The following is an 18,859-nucleotide window of genomic DNA, read 5'->3' as shown; positions in this document are numbered from 1 at the left end:
AGATTTAAATCCAGGCTAGTGGTTTCACTATGATTCCATACAGCCTTGAACACAACGCACAATGCAATGCAATAAGAACAATATACAGCTCTGTATGGCAAGGCCCAAAATCACTTGTTCCTCCACTCCAAAAAGCTATTGGGATATTTTAGTCTTTTTCTTGAATGAGGGCCTAAAGAGCCAACCTGGGGCTTCTGAGTACCTCTGAGTCTGGTGTCATGGATCAGGTGAAGAGTCTGTTCTTAACTCAGCAACATGACAACAGCTAACACTTTCTGAGTACCAGCTGCATGTTGGGCACTAAGCTTAGCATTTTACAGAAAGTGTCTCATTCACTCTTTACTACAATTTTATGAGGAAACTCCTATGTAATACCCCCATTTTGGGGATAGGGAAACTGATACTTAGTCCACGGGTTCTTGGATAGTAAATATCAGAGCCCATGCTGTGGGCATCGCCATTATGTCTGCCTCTTCCAGAACAGTATGTGGGTAACAGCATTAACTTGACCACTCTGAACAAAGAGTTAAAGGACCACGTTTCATAAGATGGCTGTCCCTCAGCCCCACCCCGCTTCTTGGCTGGTTACCCAACAGGGTGGGGCAGTCAAATTCAGCATTGACTGTAACTATGACTGTACCAGAGATCATTGAGCAGATTTTAGCTCACTGTGACCTCGGACAGCATCACAAGCCAAGAAGAGAGAACTGATTCAGTGGGGACCCATAAGGTCCAAGAGTAATTCCTTTTTGGCTATGATTCATTGCAGGTGGGCAGAGGGCAAGCAGTGTTGCCAGGAGGCAGTACAATGTAAAGGTTAAGTGTAAGATTCTGGAGCCAAATTCCTTGGGTTCTAAACTCTAGATCTGCAGCTTACTAGCTGTATGACTTTGGGAAAATTATTTAATCTCTCTGTGCCTCAGTGCCCTCCTTTATAAAATGGGAATGATAATAGTGCCTACCTCATAGGATTATTATGAAAATAAATAATGTAGTATTTATAAAGCTCTTAAAATAGAGTATATTGTAAGATATATAGAGCATATAATCAGTACTATAGGATGTTAAATAAGCTTGGACAGCAGACCATAACTTAAAACGTTATTCCCGATCTTCTCTTTGATTCTGTTGGGGTGGAGACAGGATGCTTTTGACGGGGTGCAAGTGGGACAGTAAACCAGCTTACACTTATGCTGTGTGGGCCATCAAGGGAAAGAGTTTAGAAGGGACCAACTTCCCTTGACTGATTCATCCCTCCAGTCATATGCTAAGCACCAAGGAGGCAAGAGTTGTGTTGCTTAGTTTTCATCCCCTATAGTGAATGACAGAAGGAGAATAGATACAGAATAAATACATGTTGAATGATTCTTCCCAACATGCTTTACAGTCCATACATTCTATCCTAGTTTAGTCCCACATTAAAGTTTACCTAGATGGCTGCAGGTCTTCTAGTTGGGCTCTTTATCCCCACCTCCTGCTGCCTCCAAAGTTGCTGAACACAGCTTCCCAACTACCCTTCCCAAGGCACACACCAACCCAATGCTCAGAAACCTTTGACGACCTGTCTCTGCCCTCCTCTAAGGCATTTTAGCCTAGAATTCAGGCTCTGCACAATCTGCTCTTAGGTGACATTTCTAAAACTGTTTCCCTCAACCCCCCTCTTGGCAGCTGTGTTCTGGCCAAACTATCAGCCTCTGTTTCCCCAAGGGTCTCTTCCCTCATCTCCATATGTCCAAATCCTGCCTTACCTTTAAGATGTACTCAAATGCTCCCTGGTGTCTTCAGCCAGAAGGGGTTTCCCTTCCTCTGAATTCCATAGCACTTTGTATGTGGTCTTCCATGCTTACCACAACTTGGTCTGTCTTGCAGTTATTTGTGAAGTTAAATTATCTTCTCTTCGGCAAGAATGTAAGCTGTTCAGGGCAGATGTGTCTAATCCATCTTTGTATCTACTACAGGGCCTAGAAATGTTTTCACATATGCTAGGCACTAAATGATTATTTTCTGGATTTGTGGATGGATGGATGGATGGATGGATGGACAAATAAGCCCTCTTGATCATGAAAAAGGTTCCATGGAGAGTCCTTTCTCTTTACTTTTCCAAAAGACATGTTAGTCCCAGGATCTAAACTCATTCATGAAGTAAGAAATGGCACTGGGACTCAATTTTGCTTGACTTGACACGTGCATTAGGTGGCCTGCAAATTTCAAGATGGGGCCTGGAGGGCAGAGAAGTGAAAGAGTTAATGCCTAAGTCCAAGACCTAAAGGAAATCCCTTTTTCCTGGTCAATATTCAAGCTACTTCCATACCGGGATGCTCAGCGTAGTGTGAATTGTTCTCTGCCATTAGAGATTAAGAAACAGATGCCTCACAAGCTGAAATTATTTACCAATTACTAGCGGCACAGAGTTTATAATTCACAGCTGAAAGAGGAAAAAGAGGGAACTTTTATTGAGTACCAACTATTATAGACATAAGTCATCTATCCACAAAAGAGCCTCATGAGATAGATATTCTACAGATAGGAAAACTTAAAAAGGCGAAGGAAAACTTAAAACTACATACAGGAAAACTTAAAAAAGTGAAGTTACTAGCCCAAGATCACATCACTAGAAGTGGTGAAGCCTAGATTTAAACTCATCTCTGACGGCCAAATCCCTGTTCTTTTCACAAAGCAATAGTGCTAACACTCTGTTAACTCTCAGTGCAGTATCACTCAAGTTAGAAAATCATACGCTTCCTTATCTTTATACCTTGAATACTCCTTTGGTCTAGGTGGCCTCTTCATTTAAAACCTCAACCGAAGTAGTCAAAGTAATTAACCCTCATTGTGGTAACAAACCACTCTCAGGATCGCAGTGGCACAACACAATAAAGGCTATTTCTCACTCATATCATAGTTGAATACAGTTGGGCAATTCTCCTCCAAGCAGTGACTCAGGGATCCAAACTTCTTCCAGCTTGAGACATTGTAACCTTAAATATATAACTCCCAATGTTACCTTGGAAAATGAAGAGAGTGGGGACAATTGCAAAAGGTGTTTTATGGCCAGGCTTGGAAGTCATACTTCATCCCACTGGCCAGAACCCAGTCTCAGAACCTCAATCTAAATGCAAGGGAGAATGGAAAATGTAGTCTTCCTGTGTGTCCAGGAAAAGGAAACAGGATGGGTAAACATGAGTTGATTTCTGACACACCCATTGTATCAATCAGGGTTCTTGCAGGAAACAGATGGCACACTCAGCTGAGGTTTTGAATTTAATGAGGGTACTATTTACAGAGGTGTGAATGGGGTTAAGGGAATCTGTATGGGATTTTGAAGTATCCACTAGCTAGCAAAAACAGGTAGCTTATACCACCCCTAGTCCAAGGGCAAGGAGTGAAAACATGTTATTGGAGCTGGTGCCATGGAAGAAGAGCTTCCTGACGGAAGCTATAGTTGTGGAGGGATGCAACCAGGGCCAGAACTGCAATGCCTATGCAGGAAGGGGATGGAGGAAGACATGTCCTGACCCCTGGCTCCTTAGACCCTCACGTCTCCTGCCAGTGCCCTCCTACGGCCAAAGCCCATTGGAAGCCAGGGGGCAAGAAAGCCTGGGTGATGAGGTCCCCAGTGGTCAGACTCCCAGGGCACAGGGAACAGCAGACAATGGATCTTGAGGATAGGGATTCAAAAGAATAAACAGCTCACTATGAATTCCTTTGGAACACCGCCCTTCCCTGGGAAGAATCACTCTCCCTTAGCTCCTTCTCTCGATGCCCTCTCCCCCACATTCTGCCTATTCACATTCACTCAGCTGGGCACCCTGCATCCTCTGCCCCACACACTCCCCTGCCCCTGCCGGATCTTCATAAATGGGATGGGGGAGAATGGAGAATTACCAAGAACCTGTAGTTTTTTTCAATATGACATGAGGAGAGAAGACCAGGGCTGGGAGAACCCCTGTTCTGAGGGATCTTGACACTCCAGGCCCTGAATCGACTCGGCCCTTCACTCTGTTCTGTTCCGCTCCCTCCTGGACCACACCCCGTCCTCCACCTTCAGTAACCACCTTCCGGAGCTGCATCAGACACGGCTCCTCACTGATGGTGATTAACTGCGCAGCTATGTGCACAGCAACTCGATGCTCTCGTCGGGCTTGGAGAGGCAGCGGCGGTAATGACAGTGGATTTCTGGAATGGAAACTAATGGTGCAGGTTCACATCTAAAATGCTTTTGATACTCTTCATCATTAAAAGGCCATTAAAGGTACAGCACATGTATTACTGGACATCAAATCTACATTGATGTAGAAAGAAATTAGGCTGATAATTGTCCCTAAGGCCATTATCTCAAGTGAACGAGGGCGAGGGCATGTGGTAGCCCGTGCAGTTCAAGAAGCTTTCATTGACCCGCATCAGTTCAGTGTAGACAACATTGATTCAGCTTGTCTATGTGCCAGCCTGATGAGATGTCTGTGTCTGTGACTGCCCTGATTTAAACTGTGACTTTCAAGGACTTGGACTCTGGTCTATAGGTTGAGCCCCAGGAAAAAAACTTGCAGGCCTTGAAAGACCACAAAAGTTTGAAGCAAAAACAATGACAGAGATTGTGTGACTTAGTGACCCCAGCAAGAAAGGCAAAACAAAATGCGTAAAATGATAACACCCAGACTGCAGAACCACCTAATGGAGTGCTTTGCATGTAATGTATTGAATCAGTATCGGTATCAGTTCAGTTATGAAATTAATAAATGACCCAAAGGCTTCTCTTTATAGGCTTTATATAAGGATAAGGATTAGGCCATTCTTATTGGCTTAGATCCTAACTACCTCCCCCAGACTACCACCAGGGATTCTCATCCAGAAGACTTACCACAGGCCAAGCACGTCTCACTTAACTCTGCACGTCTACATTCCTGATTATCTGGCAGGGGCCAGTAGATCCAGCTGCCACCCCCTTGTGTCAACACTGCACCCCGGGCCTGGCTCCTCATTATCACTACCCTTGTCACCCGGGGTGTTAGGGAATAACACCCCAGTCCTATTTCCAGATCCTCCAAGATGGTAAGGAGGATGAGGGAAGAGGGAGACGGAGCTCTGGGATACATGGGCCACTGACCTCTCCCGAGAAAACACTGAGGTTGGAAGACAGCGCAGAAGTAAAAAGTGACACAGAAAGAGAGCCCCATGGAGGGGACAGATTATTAAATACATGGCACATGGCTTATCAGCTCTTAGATCCTAGACTAGAATGTCTTCAGAATCATGCCAGACCCGGGTCACTGCCAAAAAAAAAAAAGGCAAAGAAATAGGTAAAAAGACTGTAACCAGTATGGGTTTGAGCTGGAAGCAGTATGAGGTCTCTTGAAGCCCCTCAGTCTCAGAAGCCGAGGCAAAGATAGGACTGGAGCCCATGGAGCAGACGATGCTTGCAAGCCCAGAAGAGACCAGGATGGGGTGGGAGGTCATTCCTAAAGTGCAGGCCGCCCTTGCATCCCTTGTGTCTGGGGCCTCCTTCAGAAGGGATCACTGGTTTGAATGTCCACCAGTAGAGGACTGGTTAAATAAATGCTACAAATTATTGTAATATCTGTCTATACCGATATGGAAAGATTACCAATAGGAGGAGCATAAAATAAGAGTATAAAGGGTCATAAAGGTAGTAGAATATGCTACCATTTGTGGAAAAAATGAGTGAAAATAACACATAACTTTATATATTTGCTTGTATGTGCATATTTTCCCTAAAGGATATGTAAGAAACCAATAACATTGATGAATGTAGGAAAAGGAAGGGAGTGTCTGGAGGCCTGAGGTAGGAGTGATAATTCTCATTTCCTTACCTTTATGTTTGAATGTGACTATTATTTATTCAGAATATAAAATAAAGTAAAATCATTTCTAAATGAACAGGGAACTATCATTGATTGAAAATGTATCAGGAACTTTGCATATATTGTCTGATTTACTTCTCTCAATTTTATTGAGTCCTACTTTTTATTTTTATATGATTTTTTAAGCTTAAAAACGTAATACACACTCAATGCTGAACATCGAAGAAAACCCCAGCTGTAATCCTAAGTACCCTTGGAGGTAATTGCTGTTAAAATTTTGGTATAAATAGGCTTTCAGTTATATAGTTGTTTTTATAAAAATGGAATCACAGTGCTCATACTCGCTTTTCTCGCCGTATCATGAGCATTTTCCCATGTCAACCTTTTTCTTCTATAAGATAATTTTAAGTGGATGCATGAGATTATTTAATAGGGAGGTATCATAACTCATATAATAAATTGTCTATTTAAAAATACTGTTATAAACATTCTTATATGTGTATTTTTTATAGAGCTCTGATTATGTTATACTCTCCACCTTTTTTAGAAGAGTTCAATGGCTTAGTTTGACACAGCTAACAACAGCAGAGCTGAGATCAGCACTCAAGAGTGTGTCCGCCTCCAAAATTGGAGTTCTTTCTGACCCGTGACACTGCCTGGATCTGCTTACTAAATAGCAGATTTTCATGATTTGGTTGTATGGAAATGTTATAGGTACCATATGCTCCATCAGGAAGATGTTTGGACTGAACACGGCAGCTTCCTAGGGGTAGGGAAAGTAGAATGAGACGTTACCAGAGCTGTGTACAGCTCCCTGCTCAGAGATGAAGAAATCGTCTTCATCTTGGGGAAGCCATTTATGCTGAGCTGCCTGTTGTCGATTCAGCATAAGCACTGCCCTTTCCTAAAATCTCTGCATTGCAGGAGAGAAGTCTGGAATTTTGGGGCATCTTTCTTCCTAGATGGTTCTGGGTTATATTCTGCTAATGAGAAGCACTTGTGAAAGATTGAAGGCAGGAGAGAAGTAATTTTTCTCCGGCGGCAACTGGGCGCAAATATATTAGCAGATGACAGACAGAACCAAGGTTTGCAGTGATTTCTGGGCAAGCTTCTGCAAATCACCTGCTTTGGTAGTACAAGCAGTTGGGAGTGCGGTGGCTTCTTTGAGATCCCAGCATATTTTGCTTTTATAGCCTCTAACAGTGGCTTCCCTGAGCCTTCTCGCCTCCAGCTTATCTAATGTTTGTGCAAGTCTCTAATTCCCTGTACTAAACCCTTCCTACCTGGAGTACCAGGAGTAGCTTCTGTCCCCTGACCACCCATTAAGCAAGACTTCAGGTGAAAGATGTGGTCCTTGTGGAAGTCAGGAAGAATTTTTTTTTGACAACCTCCCCTTCCCCCAGCCTCCCGCCAAAGACTTATAAAGCTATTGTACTTATGTGATTTCTTCATTTGCCGCTGTTTTGGTCACTTTTTAAAGATATGCTGTGTGTTTTTCAACAGACAGTAAAAGGTCAGTGACCATGTGTCAGGCACCTGGACAGTGCCAGGGATGAGAGATACACACGTAGCCTAGTGGGAAAGGTGGTCAGAGCAGCCAACAACGCAAGTCAGCGGACGAGGTCTCTTCTGTGCCCTACTGAAAGACTATAGTTTCCAGATGTCATCTCTTTGGAAGCCTCCCTACCTTTACAAGCAGAATTAAGTGTATCCTCCGTGGTGCTTCCAAGGTAACTTGCATACACATACCTCTATGTATGTGTATAGTTCTTAGATATAAAAACCAATTATAGCAATGTGCTCTTGTCCCCACCTGACTTAACTCCTTGAAATAAAAAAGTGTGATCTACTTATCAATCAACTTATCTAGTAGCTGTATAGAGACTCACTTAAAAGTTCGCTGAGAAAATAAATGAAAGAATGACTCTCTGCTTCCCACAGCTCTCTTTTAGCAGCTAATTCAGGACTGTATGTTGTTTCATCTTAAAATGGGAGTGCTGTGCCCTGTACATATCCTGAAGTATAAATGGTGTGGAGCACATTGATTTCCTTAATGTTTGACCAATGAACCCTTGCTAGAATCATGAAGTGTCTCCTACCTCTCTTTTTTTGAATATAAAGTTATATTAATGAAATTATCATAATTATTTGAGAATCATGCATGTATAATGTTAAGAATTGAAGGGAATAGATAAAAATTAAAATAGCTTATTACATTGGGATTTTTATGTTAGAGTGAACTTGTTCTTTAATTTTGATTTCTGTTAATGTTAAACTATTTAGCAACAAGGCTCTTTTAAGGCTCAGTTGGTGGAGCATGTGACTCCTAATTTCAGGGTCATAAGTTCAAGCCTGAGACATGGAGCCTACTTAATAAAAAAAAAAAATTGGTATTAACAATGGTGGCCTCAGCTGTTCTCAGTTTCTTCATCTGTAATAGGAGGGTGGTGGAGGAGTCTCATCCTCCTAAAGAGGAGAGAGGAGACTCCTCTATCTTTGCATTCCACACATCCAATATGTCACCAAATTCTGTTGGCTCTACCTTGAAAACACTCCCTCCAAATGACCATTTTTCTTTCACTACAACCACTTTGGCCTGAGCCGCAATCATCTCTCACTCAGAAGATAATAATGATAACAAGAACTCAAACACAGAAACAGCATTTGCTATGTGCTGTAACAGGTGTTTTAACTCACTTAATCCTCATACAACCCTATGTTCTAAGTGTTTCACATTTAATAACTCATTTAATCCTTACAAAACCCCTATGAGGTAGGTACCATTATTATCCCCATTCTATAGATGAGGAAACTGAGACACAGAGAGATTACATGGTCTGCCCCAGGTCATGCAGCTAGTAGGTGGCATTGCTGGGATTTGAACTCAGCCAGTCTGGCTCCAGAGACTCATTCTTACGACCTAAGCTCTATCACCCATGTAGAAGACTGCCCTATGTCCTAAATGGTCTCCTTGCTTCTATCTCTATCACCACCCACAGGGAGCTACCTGAGTAATTGCTTTTATTACATAAATCAGATCATATCATTCCACTTTTCAAAACCCTTCAAAAACTTTTCATTTCATTTAGGCTAAGTCCTTACGCTGGTCTGCAAGGTCCCACACCATCCAGTTTTCCATGACCTCTTTCACCTCTTTCTCTGTCAGTCTCCTTTCCAGTCCCACTAGCTGCCCTGCTCTTCTTTGAAGAGGCCAGGCATGCTCCTGCCTCAGAGGTTTTGCATTTGCTGTTCCTTCTGCAGAAATGCTCCTCCCTAGTCAGCCGCACTCTTCACTCTCTTACCTCCTTCAGCTGTTTGCTCAAATGAGGCCGCCTCTAACCGCCCACTATTAAAAGGATAACCTTCCATCTCCTACCATAGCAATCTTCATACCCTTTCTCTATTTTGTCTTTGTCATACTTCTTAACATTTGACATACTATAAGTTCCATGTACTTATTTATTATCTGTCTCCCTCCTTAATAGTAAGCTCCAGGAGTGTGGAAATCTTTTTTCTGTCTTCTGCTCTATCTCTAAGGCTTAGCATAGTGTCTGGCACATAGTAGGTACTCAATAAATATTTGTTCAATGCATAGTTTCCAAGGTCCTTCCAACTACTCCCATGCTCCTGATAATATCACATTTAAATAAACTAGTGAGCATGACTTTGCTGCCCACTGGCCACACACGCTGGCAGTGGGAATTGCCAACTATAACACTTGTATGGGAAGACGGGGGATGAGGAAAGGGGAGCACAGGGAAGGTGGCGTGAGGCATGAGGAGGCATGAAGCACAGCCAGCTTCAACTAGAACTACTAAGATCTGCCTTATTAATACTTGGTCCTGCATTATTAATCATACCTGTCTATTAATAATATATTTTAAGAATTAAAAAAAAGCCAGTTATTCCATTAAAGTTTGTTACTTTTTGTTGGTAGCTGTTTCCACAAAGATGCTTGGGGTTAGTTTTCCTGGGTTACGTGGCATAGCCTAGATCTGTGAATTGGACCAGTGCTGGGTTCTAAGAGACCTCTGGAGGGTAGGGCCAACTCCAGGGTAACTGATAAAATTTCAGGTAAAATTTCAGCCAAGCCCTGCTTTTCTTAAGAATTGGTTTTGTGTTATGACTCAGAGGGAACTGTCTTAGGATACCTGTTGGAAGGGCTCCAACTGGGCTTGGAAGTCTTAGGCCCAGGAAATCATGAGGTTGGGGTAAGGGACTAAAGAAGTAAAAGAGTTGGGGAAGAGCCACCAGAAAAGAGCAGTCTTGGGGCAGAACAATCAATCAGCTGGGCAGACATCTTTTTAGGAGGGCTCTTGAGGTATCCATTGGAAATGTAAAGTGTCTTGGTCCAAGAAGCATGAAGAATGATGGGCTTTGGAGGAAAAAGTCCTCCTGGTCCCTGGACAACCTCTTTCTTCTTGGAAAGTCAGGAAAAAAATCAGATCATCAACCTTTGGGGCTCAGAAATCCTTCTTCCCCAGGAAGGCCATGAGGCGAGCTGATAGGAGCATTCAGCTGCTTCTGTACTCTGTCAGCTCACTTGGGCAGATGCCCAAACAAGGGAAGCTTTGAAAGGCCTACTCTACACCTCACTCTTTATTCCTTAATTTTCAGGTCTTTTCACCCCTTTCCTTATTCTGCCACTTGCTAGGTATATGAGTTTGAACAAATTGCTTACACTGTCTGAGCTCTAGCTTCCTCATCTAAATAAGGCAATAGATTAATACCTAGCTCATGGGATTGTTGTATGGGTCAAATGGGATGTGTGTAAAGCATACAGTAGGTACTCAATAAGTGAGTGTTGCCTGCCACTGCTGTTGACGCCAGGCATAGGAATAAGATAGAAGAAGGCTGTTGGGCAGAAATGACCTAGGGGCTTCCTGGAGGCTGACAGCCCTAGGCCACAAGCAGGTCAGAGTTAAGGCCAAGTACACTACAAGAGAAATGCTTGGTGGTGTCATCATCTGATTCCCCTCCTTGGTCCCTCCTCTATATGTATACACTATGCTCTGCCTTGCATTGACCCATCTCACATTCTTTCCTCTCCACCCCATTTCCCTATGAAAGCAGCTGAAGATGCAGATGTTATGGCCCCTTTGAGCTCAGTCTAATTGCCAAGCTCGTAAGCACTCAGCACCATGCTGGCAAATGAGGCAGTGGGGATGCATATTGTTTAAGTTCTGGTTATATTAATAAGGAGACATGGCCAACTGATAAATAAGCCAACTCAAGAAGAAAAATAATTCAGGGAGGATAATAGGGGAAAATGAAGAAAAGACTGAGGTAGAGAGGAGAGGAAGAATGGGATGGGTGCTTTGGTGGGAGCCCGCAAGGACAGTGGAGAGAGCACAAGCTTTGTCGTCAGACCCGGCTTTGAATTCTGCCTCAGACATAACAGCTATGTGACCTTAAAAAGGTTGCTTAAACTCAGTTTCCTCATCTAGAAAAATGGGACTAACAGGAATATATCTCTACTAAGTTGCTGTGAGAATTACGTGTTGTAAAGAGCCCAGAACAGTTCTAGGAACATGGTAGCTGATCAGCAAATGTTCTTCTCCTCTGTATGCTCTGAATTCCCACAGCCACACAGCCAAGCCCTGAAGAGGGACCTTGGCCCTAGCCCAGCCTCTCAACGTCCTCGTCATCTTGGGGCAAAGAAAGGAGCTAGCATCTAGGGAGTTAGGCAGACAGGAAGGCCGGGAGGCAATGGTCAGGGTTATTTCCGACTCCAGACAGGGCCAATGCAGCTCACCCATGCAACCAAACTGCAGTGAGCGCTTACGGCACACCATGCCCTCGGGATGCAAAGATGAATAAAAGTGGAACCTGCCCTAATGGAGCCAGAGGTTGAGAGGGAGAGACAGACACATAACCATAAAAGCTATGGAGGGAGTAGGGCTTTACTTATGACATCTATGTACCTTGATTTCAAAGAATCTGCTTTATTGTCCCCGTCATCTAACTTGATTTGGGGTAGAAAGAAAAGTCCTCACAATTTCCTCGGAGGTCTGAGCAAAGTGCTTTGAGAGTGCAGAGGACAACGAGTTCTGCTTTGCAGCGCCAGAAGGGAGCATTTGAACAACAATGGTGAGAGCTAGTGTTTATTGGTGTTTACTGAGCACTAACACGGCAAGCGCCAAGAGCTTTACACATATTAATTCACTCAATCCTCGCAACAGCCTTATGAGGGAACTATTATTCATATTTTGCAAGGCTAAGGTCACAGTTTGAAAGCGGCATTGTCAGGATTTGAAGCCAGAGGTTCTTATTCTAGGTTCCACATTCTTAATGTCAGTGCCAAACTGCCTCTGTGAATCTTAAATAATAAATATTGTGGCCATTCTGTGACCAAGGCCAGGTTTTCCCCCCACTGGAACTACACCCAGACCAACAGAGATCGAATCACTCATTTATTCATGCCATGTTCATCTAGTGCCTGCTCCACGTCAGGCCACGGGAAGACTCAGAACTGTGGGAACTGTAGGGGCGCAGCAACCCACAGTCCTTTCTCTATGCACAAGCTCTGTTCTGCTGTAATTTTCCTTGGCTCCAGAGCCTAGAGAGTGGGATATTAGGAGTTGGGACAGTCAGCTGGCTTTTCCCACCTCTGTTCCTGGTGGGCAGCAATGGTGGAAGGTTTGGATTTTCCAAAGCAAGGGCTTTTTTTCTTCTCTATTTCAAGAGTGGGACAATTCTCCGAATGCAATCTTACGTGGAACAGATCAAGTGGCATTGCTGTGAGAGTGGGGATTTGTGGCCCCACTCACTCAACACTGTCCGTACCCTCTCCCATCCTCTCAGGTGGCTCCCGAAGCCTCTCCACAGGATGTGGTTTGAAACTCCCGTCCCAGATAGAAACTGGTAAAAAGCTTGATGGCGGCTCAACAGCCAGCAGAGTCGAGGGTTGGCAGTATCTGTGGCAGGCAAGTGAGGTCAGGAGGAGGGGAGTTCTCAGTAACTGCTAGCATTTGGAGGTTTAATGGGCATTGACATAACTCTCTGCCCTAATATGTGCTCTGTGTTGCCCAGGAGGGAGGAGAGACATAGGTTCTGGGGTGGGATGAAGGAGAGGGGGTTCACAAAGCGTGGGCCAAGTGTGGGGTGTGGGGGCATAGGAGATGTGAGTGGGGCAGATGATAGACATTTGCTCCTGTGGTAAATACAAGATAGGCCAAGGTTGACTGGAGATAGAATTAAATCAGAGAAATTCAGAGTAAATGAAGCCCTCACCCTTGTTTTTATCCCAGATGACTAAGGACGCCATCATTAAATTGTGCTCACTAGGACACCCTTTACAAGGGCAGGGGAAGAGCAGACTTTGTACCTTTTCCAGTTCTGTGTACTCCTCCCCAGAATGGGGGTCCAGCCCTACTTTATAGGTGATACCTCATGCTGCCCAGATATTATTTCATGCCATCCCCCATGGCAAAGTACAAAATATTGAGGCAATATTACAGGCTAGTGAAGAGACAGAGCCTGGGAGTCAGACCTGAATTTTAATCTTGGCTCTGGCACTTAGAATTTATTTGACCTCAGAAATCATTCTTTCAGTTCCCTCCTTCACAAAATGGGAACACCACCAGATTCTCCCTCATAGGATTCTTGTAAAGAATAAACGAGTCAGTACATATAAAGCATGTAAAACAGTACCTGGTATATAGTGATTACTCAATAAATGATAGTTGGTTGTTTTTTTATCATCTTCAGAGGTACTTAATTATAGCTCTGGATATCCTAAAAGGTCAAATAGCTACTAAGCCTCCTCCCATATCTAAAATAGGTAGGCTCAAAACCTCATTTGCCAGATTATGGTCAATTCAATATTGTATTGTTTGTTTGTTTGTTTTTATACAACAAAGACTTATCTCTTCATCAGCAGAGTGTGGGAGGTGGTTCTGCTCCATGAAGTAATTCAGAGGTCTAGGCTTATTCACCTAGGCTTCATCATTGCCCAGAAGTTTGGAGTTCTATTTATTTATTTGTTTGTTTAAGAGAGAGAGAGAGAGTGTGTGTGTGTGAGCACGAGCAGGAGGAGCAGAGGGAGAGGGAGAAGAAGCAGGCTCCCCGCTGAGCAGGGAGCCTGACGTGGGGGGACCCTGAAGTCATGACCTGTCCTCCAACATGGACTAAAGCAAAAACAAAAACCCCACAATAACTAATAACCTTATTTTCCCCTGATCTCCCTAAACCAGCAGGTTTGCATAAGCATTTTCACTTCCTTGAGAAGCTGCTCCTCTGAGAGCCATTTTAGCTTAGGAGCTCTGTATATCACAGGGCATGAGCTCACCTGTCAGTATTGGTGCCTGATAATGGAAGGCTGCTCAGAGAGGCTAAGAGAGGCCCTTTCCCGCCCAGTCAGCTCCGGGGCTTCTACCAAGCAATGACCTCAGGCTTTAACTCTGTCTTTTTTTAGAGGTGGGAAGGATAAGTGGCCTCCAGGGGTTAAGAGGCAGAATCTTAATCAAAAAGAAACTGCGTGTTGACAGCTCTGCTGGCTCCAACTTCTGTCTAATCGGAGCTCAGGACACCTTAATGGGTCGCTAACCTTGCCCCAGATGTCCAGCACATATCACAGCCTACACACCAGTCACTTGGCATGCCAGACAGAGCCAGGAATAAAATGCTGTCTGCGTCTTCTATCTTCAGCTCTCCCCACCCTGAAGATGGAATATGAAATTCAAATGCAAAGAGGCTTGGAACTTGACAAGCCATCATCAAGTAAAATACACACGCAATATCAAGCTTCATATTAAAGTAATGTGCCTTCATACATATATATATATCTCCTGCATTTAGGGGCTGGGTACTTGATAGCTTAAGTAGCCATCTATTATACCCTCGCATCTCTGTGTGAGCACAGCAGGCTGAGCCGGGAAGGCATACTCTGCTAGGACTCACCTCCCAGTGGATGCAGGCAAGCAGAGAAGGGAGAGTGAGCCCAAGCAGGTATCTCCAGAGCACGGGGGACGTTTACTGCCTTTCAACTCACAGAATCTTCACTTGTCTCACCTGCTTTTCTATTTCCTGTTATGGATATGGGTAGAGAGTGAATAGAAAGAAGTATGGAATACTAGTTCTAAAATTATTGGGAGAATGGAGGAGGGGAACAAGGTAAACTGAAGACCATGGTTGATCACAAATTTACCTTATAGTGAGTCTGGATGATCAAACCTCAAGTGATCAAATACTCTAAGGATAAATGGAGCATGGCTCACATAGTCTGGCTTTTCACTGCAGAGGCGCAAGATTGTATAGAGGCTTGAAGAACAGACTTACCAGTCAGACAGCCCTGGATTCAAGTCTTGATTCTACTCAACCACCTATTAGCTATTTGCCTTGCAGCTAATTCATCTCAGAACTTGCCAAGCACAGATGGCTTACTGGTGCACCACAAAATACTGTTGGTTGTGAACTTTATTTTTAGGATAAAGGATTTAAAGTAATTTTTGTAACTATTCAACATTTTATGACAGAAGTTACACTTGAACACTATTTGTATGGCACTTTGTGAGATTTCTTGACTATCATAATTGTTATTTTATTGCTAGTACCCATTGCCAGACAGCAGTCTGAGCTGACTACATCACATGGACCTTTCCTGATCTCACACTGAATCCTCTCAGCTACTCAAATTATCAATACAGATGTACTGAATTTTTTGCCTAGCCCCATATAGTTGCTCCCAAACCCTTAAATTTATCCACAATGCCAAAAAAATTAGAATCTTCTGTGTGCCATGATGTGAGAAAGTTTGGAAAGCACTGATTTAATCTCTGAATAAATTTCCTCATGTGAAAAGTAGAAATAATAACCATACATGTCTCAAAGGGCATTGTGAAGATGAAATGAGTTAAAATATGTAAAGCACTTAGAATAGTGTCTGGAACATAGTAAATAAATAAATAGAGGCCAGTTATTATTTTTCCTTATCTGTAAAGATGGGGATAATAATGCCTACCTCACATGGCTGATGTGGATTACACATGCGAAATAAAGCATGTTAAGAGCTTAATACAATGTCTGGCATATAGTAGGAGGTCAATAAATGTGAACCAGTATTTCATACCCCGTCTTCAGGGTGCGGAGAGCTGAAGGTGGAAGAAGTCCCTTAGCTAAAGGGGAAATCGGAGGGGGAGACGAACCATGAGAGACTATGGACTCTGAGAAGCAAACTGAGGGTTCTAGAGGGGAGGGGGCGGGGGCATGGGTTAGCCTGGTGATGGGTATTAAAGAGGGCACGTATTGAATGGAGCACTGGGTGTTATACGCAAACAATGAATCATGGAGCACTACATCAAAAACTAATGATGTAATGTATGGTGATTAACATAACATAATAATAATAAAAAAGGATAATTAGTTTAAATATACATAACTTTAAAAAAATATATTTTATTTATTTGACAGAGAGCGAGCGAGAGAGATAGCACAAGCAGGGGGAGTGGTAAGTAGAGGGGTAGGGAGAAGCAGACTCCCCGTCGAACAGGGAGCCCGATTCGAGGTTCGATCCCAGGACCCGAGGATCATGACCTGAGCTGAAGGCAGAGGCTTAACCGACCGAGCCCCCCAGGCGCACCCTCTACGTAACTTTTTATGTTAGATTGTAACTTTCCAGTGCAGTTCATATGTGTCCAACTTTCCAGTTACACTGTAAATGAACTAACTATAGCAGCTGCCCAAAACATGACTGGAGACGGATTTTACAGAGCTGTAAGCCTTTACAAAGCAATCTTATGTCTATCATCTTATTTAATCTCTTACAACAGCTACTATAGGCTCCCTCCCTGCTAACGGTAAGAAAACCGAGGCCTAGACAGATTACATGGCTTGCCCAAGACTCGAGCGGCTTCGTTTCAGAGCTGCAGGTAGAATCCACGTCTAGTACTCCAAGTAGAGTGTTCTTTCCACCAGATCGCATAACTATACTGAGGCAGCTGCATGCAGGTTTACAGGGGAGTGTAATTCATATTGTAGACACTGCAGATTATTAGTATATTTAGGAAGTAATTTTCTGACAGATGGCAGTAAGAGTTTTCTTATAAAAATAAGCATATTACAATAATTGCCCAAAGGAGCACCTTTCCCCAGTTTGCACGGAGGCCCCACATAGATTAGTGGACGCCCTACCACGCTACAACTGAAGTTTTCTTTGACGATTCAAGCAGTATTTTGGGACGTTGAGCCCCTTGGGGTTATCCGTTTGAATCTAGAAGGTAGGATTACTTATAGCAAGGGTCAGTACATTTTCTATAAAAGGCCAGACCGTGAATATTTTAGGCCTTTTGGGCTGTAACAGTCCGTCTTTTTTACAACTACTCAGCTGCGCTGTTATAGCCTGAAGGCAGCCACAGACCGTGTGTAACTGAAGTGGGTGTCCTGTGTTCCAATAAAACCCTGCTCCACAACAAAAAGGCAGTGGGCTAGAGCATGCCAATTACTGACTTAGAGAATTCTGGCTGTCTGAATTGTCAATAAGAATTTCTTCAAAGAACACTACCTCAGACTAAACCTGTTGATACTCAACAGCTGTGAACCCAAAACTAGAAACTAGAGCTAACTGATTTCAAACATCTTGTGCTTTAGCCTTAACCCACATCAGATGTTCTCATTCTTGGCAAGGAGAACCCCCAGTATGCAGGGATTAATTGTGAGGTATGTTTACACACAATTTTGTATTTATGGATATTTAAAAATAATGAAATAGATCAGAAGGGACTCACACTTGTTTCGATTTCTTGAGTGGGAAGGAAAAGTCAGATCTCGTCCAGCGGGTGATGTCATCCCAACCCTTGCCCTCCAGAGACCCTGACTTCTCAGTTCTCTTGGCCTTTGTCTCTTCCCTTAGTTTAGATAGGAAAAAAGCTGTGATTCCATGAAAGAAACTTTACCAGGAACAAAGGGGGGAAAGAAAACAAAAGAGGAGTCTTCAGACTTAAACAGAGGTTCACAAAGCCTGTTACCTTAGGTAAGAAATTAAGTTACTCAGTTATAACTGATGTCTAGGAAAAGACATAGTCATCTAGCCTAGTAAACAGGCCTTGGTTTCTCTTGCTACCAGATCAAGCTGTCCAGGCTTCTAGTCCAGGCGGCTTCAGGTTGGCACCACTTATGACCTTACTGGAATTTCAGTCTCTACAGCATGACCACAAATCCATGACCTTTCTAGAAATTTAGGGCTGGAGTGGAACTTGTAGGTTATCTAACCCCAGTTAGATGCTTGAGGTTCCCTTGGGCATCCCGTTCTGCTTGGACATCCCTGCAAGAACAGAAAGCTGCCACCTAAATTAGCTTGTGTTATTCTCAACAACTTAATTTATTAGGAAGTTCTTTCATGCGTTGGGTTAAGCTTACTCTCATCACTGCTGCTTCTGCACACTGCAGACACATAAAACAACCCTGTTTACTTCTTCCCACAGCAGGCGCACCAATACCTGAACCGGCTATCGTGAACCAAGCACAGGATTCAAGGTGAGATTCAAGAGTTCAGTACCTTCCCTGTCAGGAGACTTCTGTTTGTGAGGGGTAGGGGAAGGTAGGAGGGGAAGTCACAGCACACTAATGGCAATACTGAGTTTACAGGCAACTAAGTTCTCTAGGTCTTTAGTTACAGCTCCTGTGGCCTGAACTGAGGCACGACCGGCCTTTGGATCTAAGAATAAACTACACTTGTAAGCTGTGCAGAGGTCAAACACTCCAGTATTGATTATCTAATACAGTGATTCTTAGCCCTGACAATATGCTAGATTTACCCTTTCAATTTTTAAGCAACTTTTAGGGATCCTGATTCTCTCAAATGGTATAATTTGCTATTATCTCAGCTTTTAGTCACTAAAAAAAATTTGACAACAAGGAACTAAGAATAGTGATGATAGCTCAATTTGTTGAACTTTATACCAGGCACTGGGCTAAGAGATTTTCATGTTAATTTATCTAATCCTCATAAAAACCTTATGAAGTAGTTACTCTTATTATTTTCATTTAGTTGATGGGTAAGAGAAGGTACAGAAAGGTTAAGTTACTTGCTCAGGATCACAGTG

This window comes from Phoca vitulina, unplaced genomic scaffold, assembly GCF_004348235.1.
Source record: "Phoca vitulina isolate PV1807 unplaced genomic scaffold, GSC_HSeal_1.0 scaffold7, whole genome shotgun sequence".
NCBI classification, from domain to species: Eukaryota; Metazoa; Chordata; class Mammalia; order Carnivora; family Phocidae; genus Phoca; species Phoca vitulina.
This window is presented reverse-complemented; position numbering follows the sequence as displayed.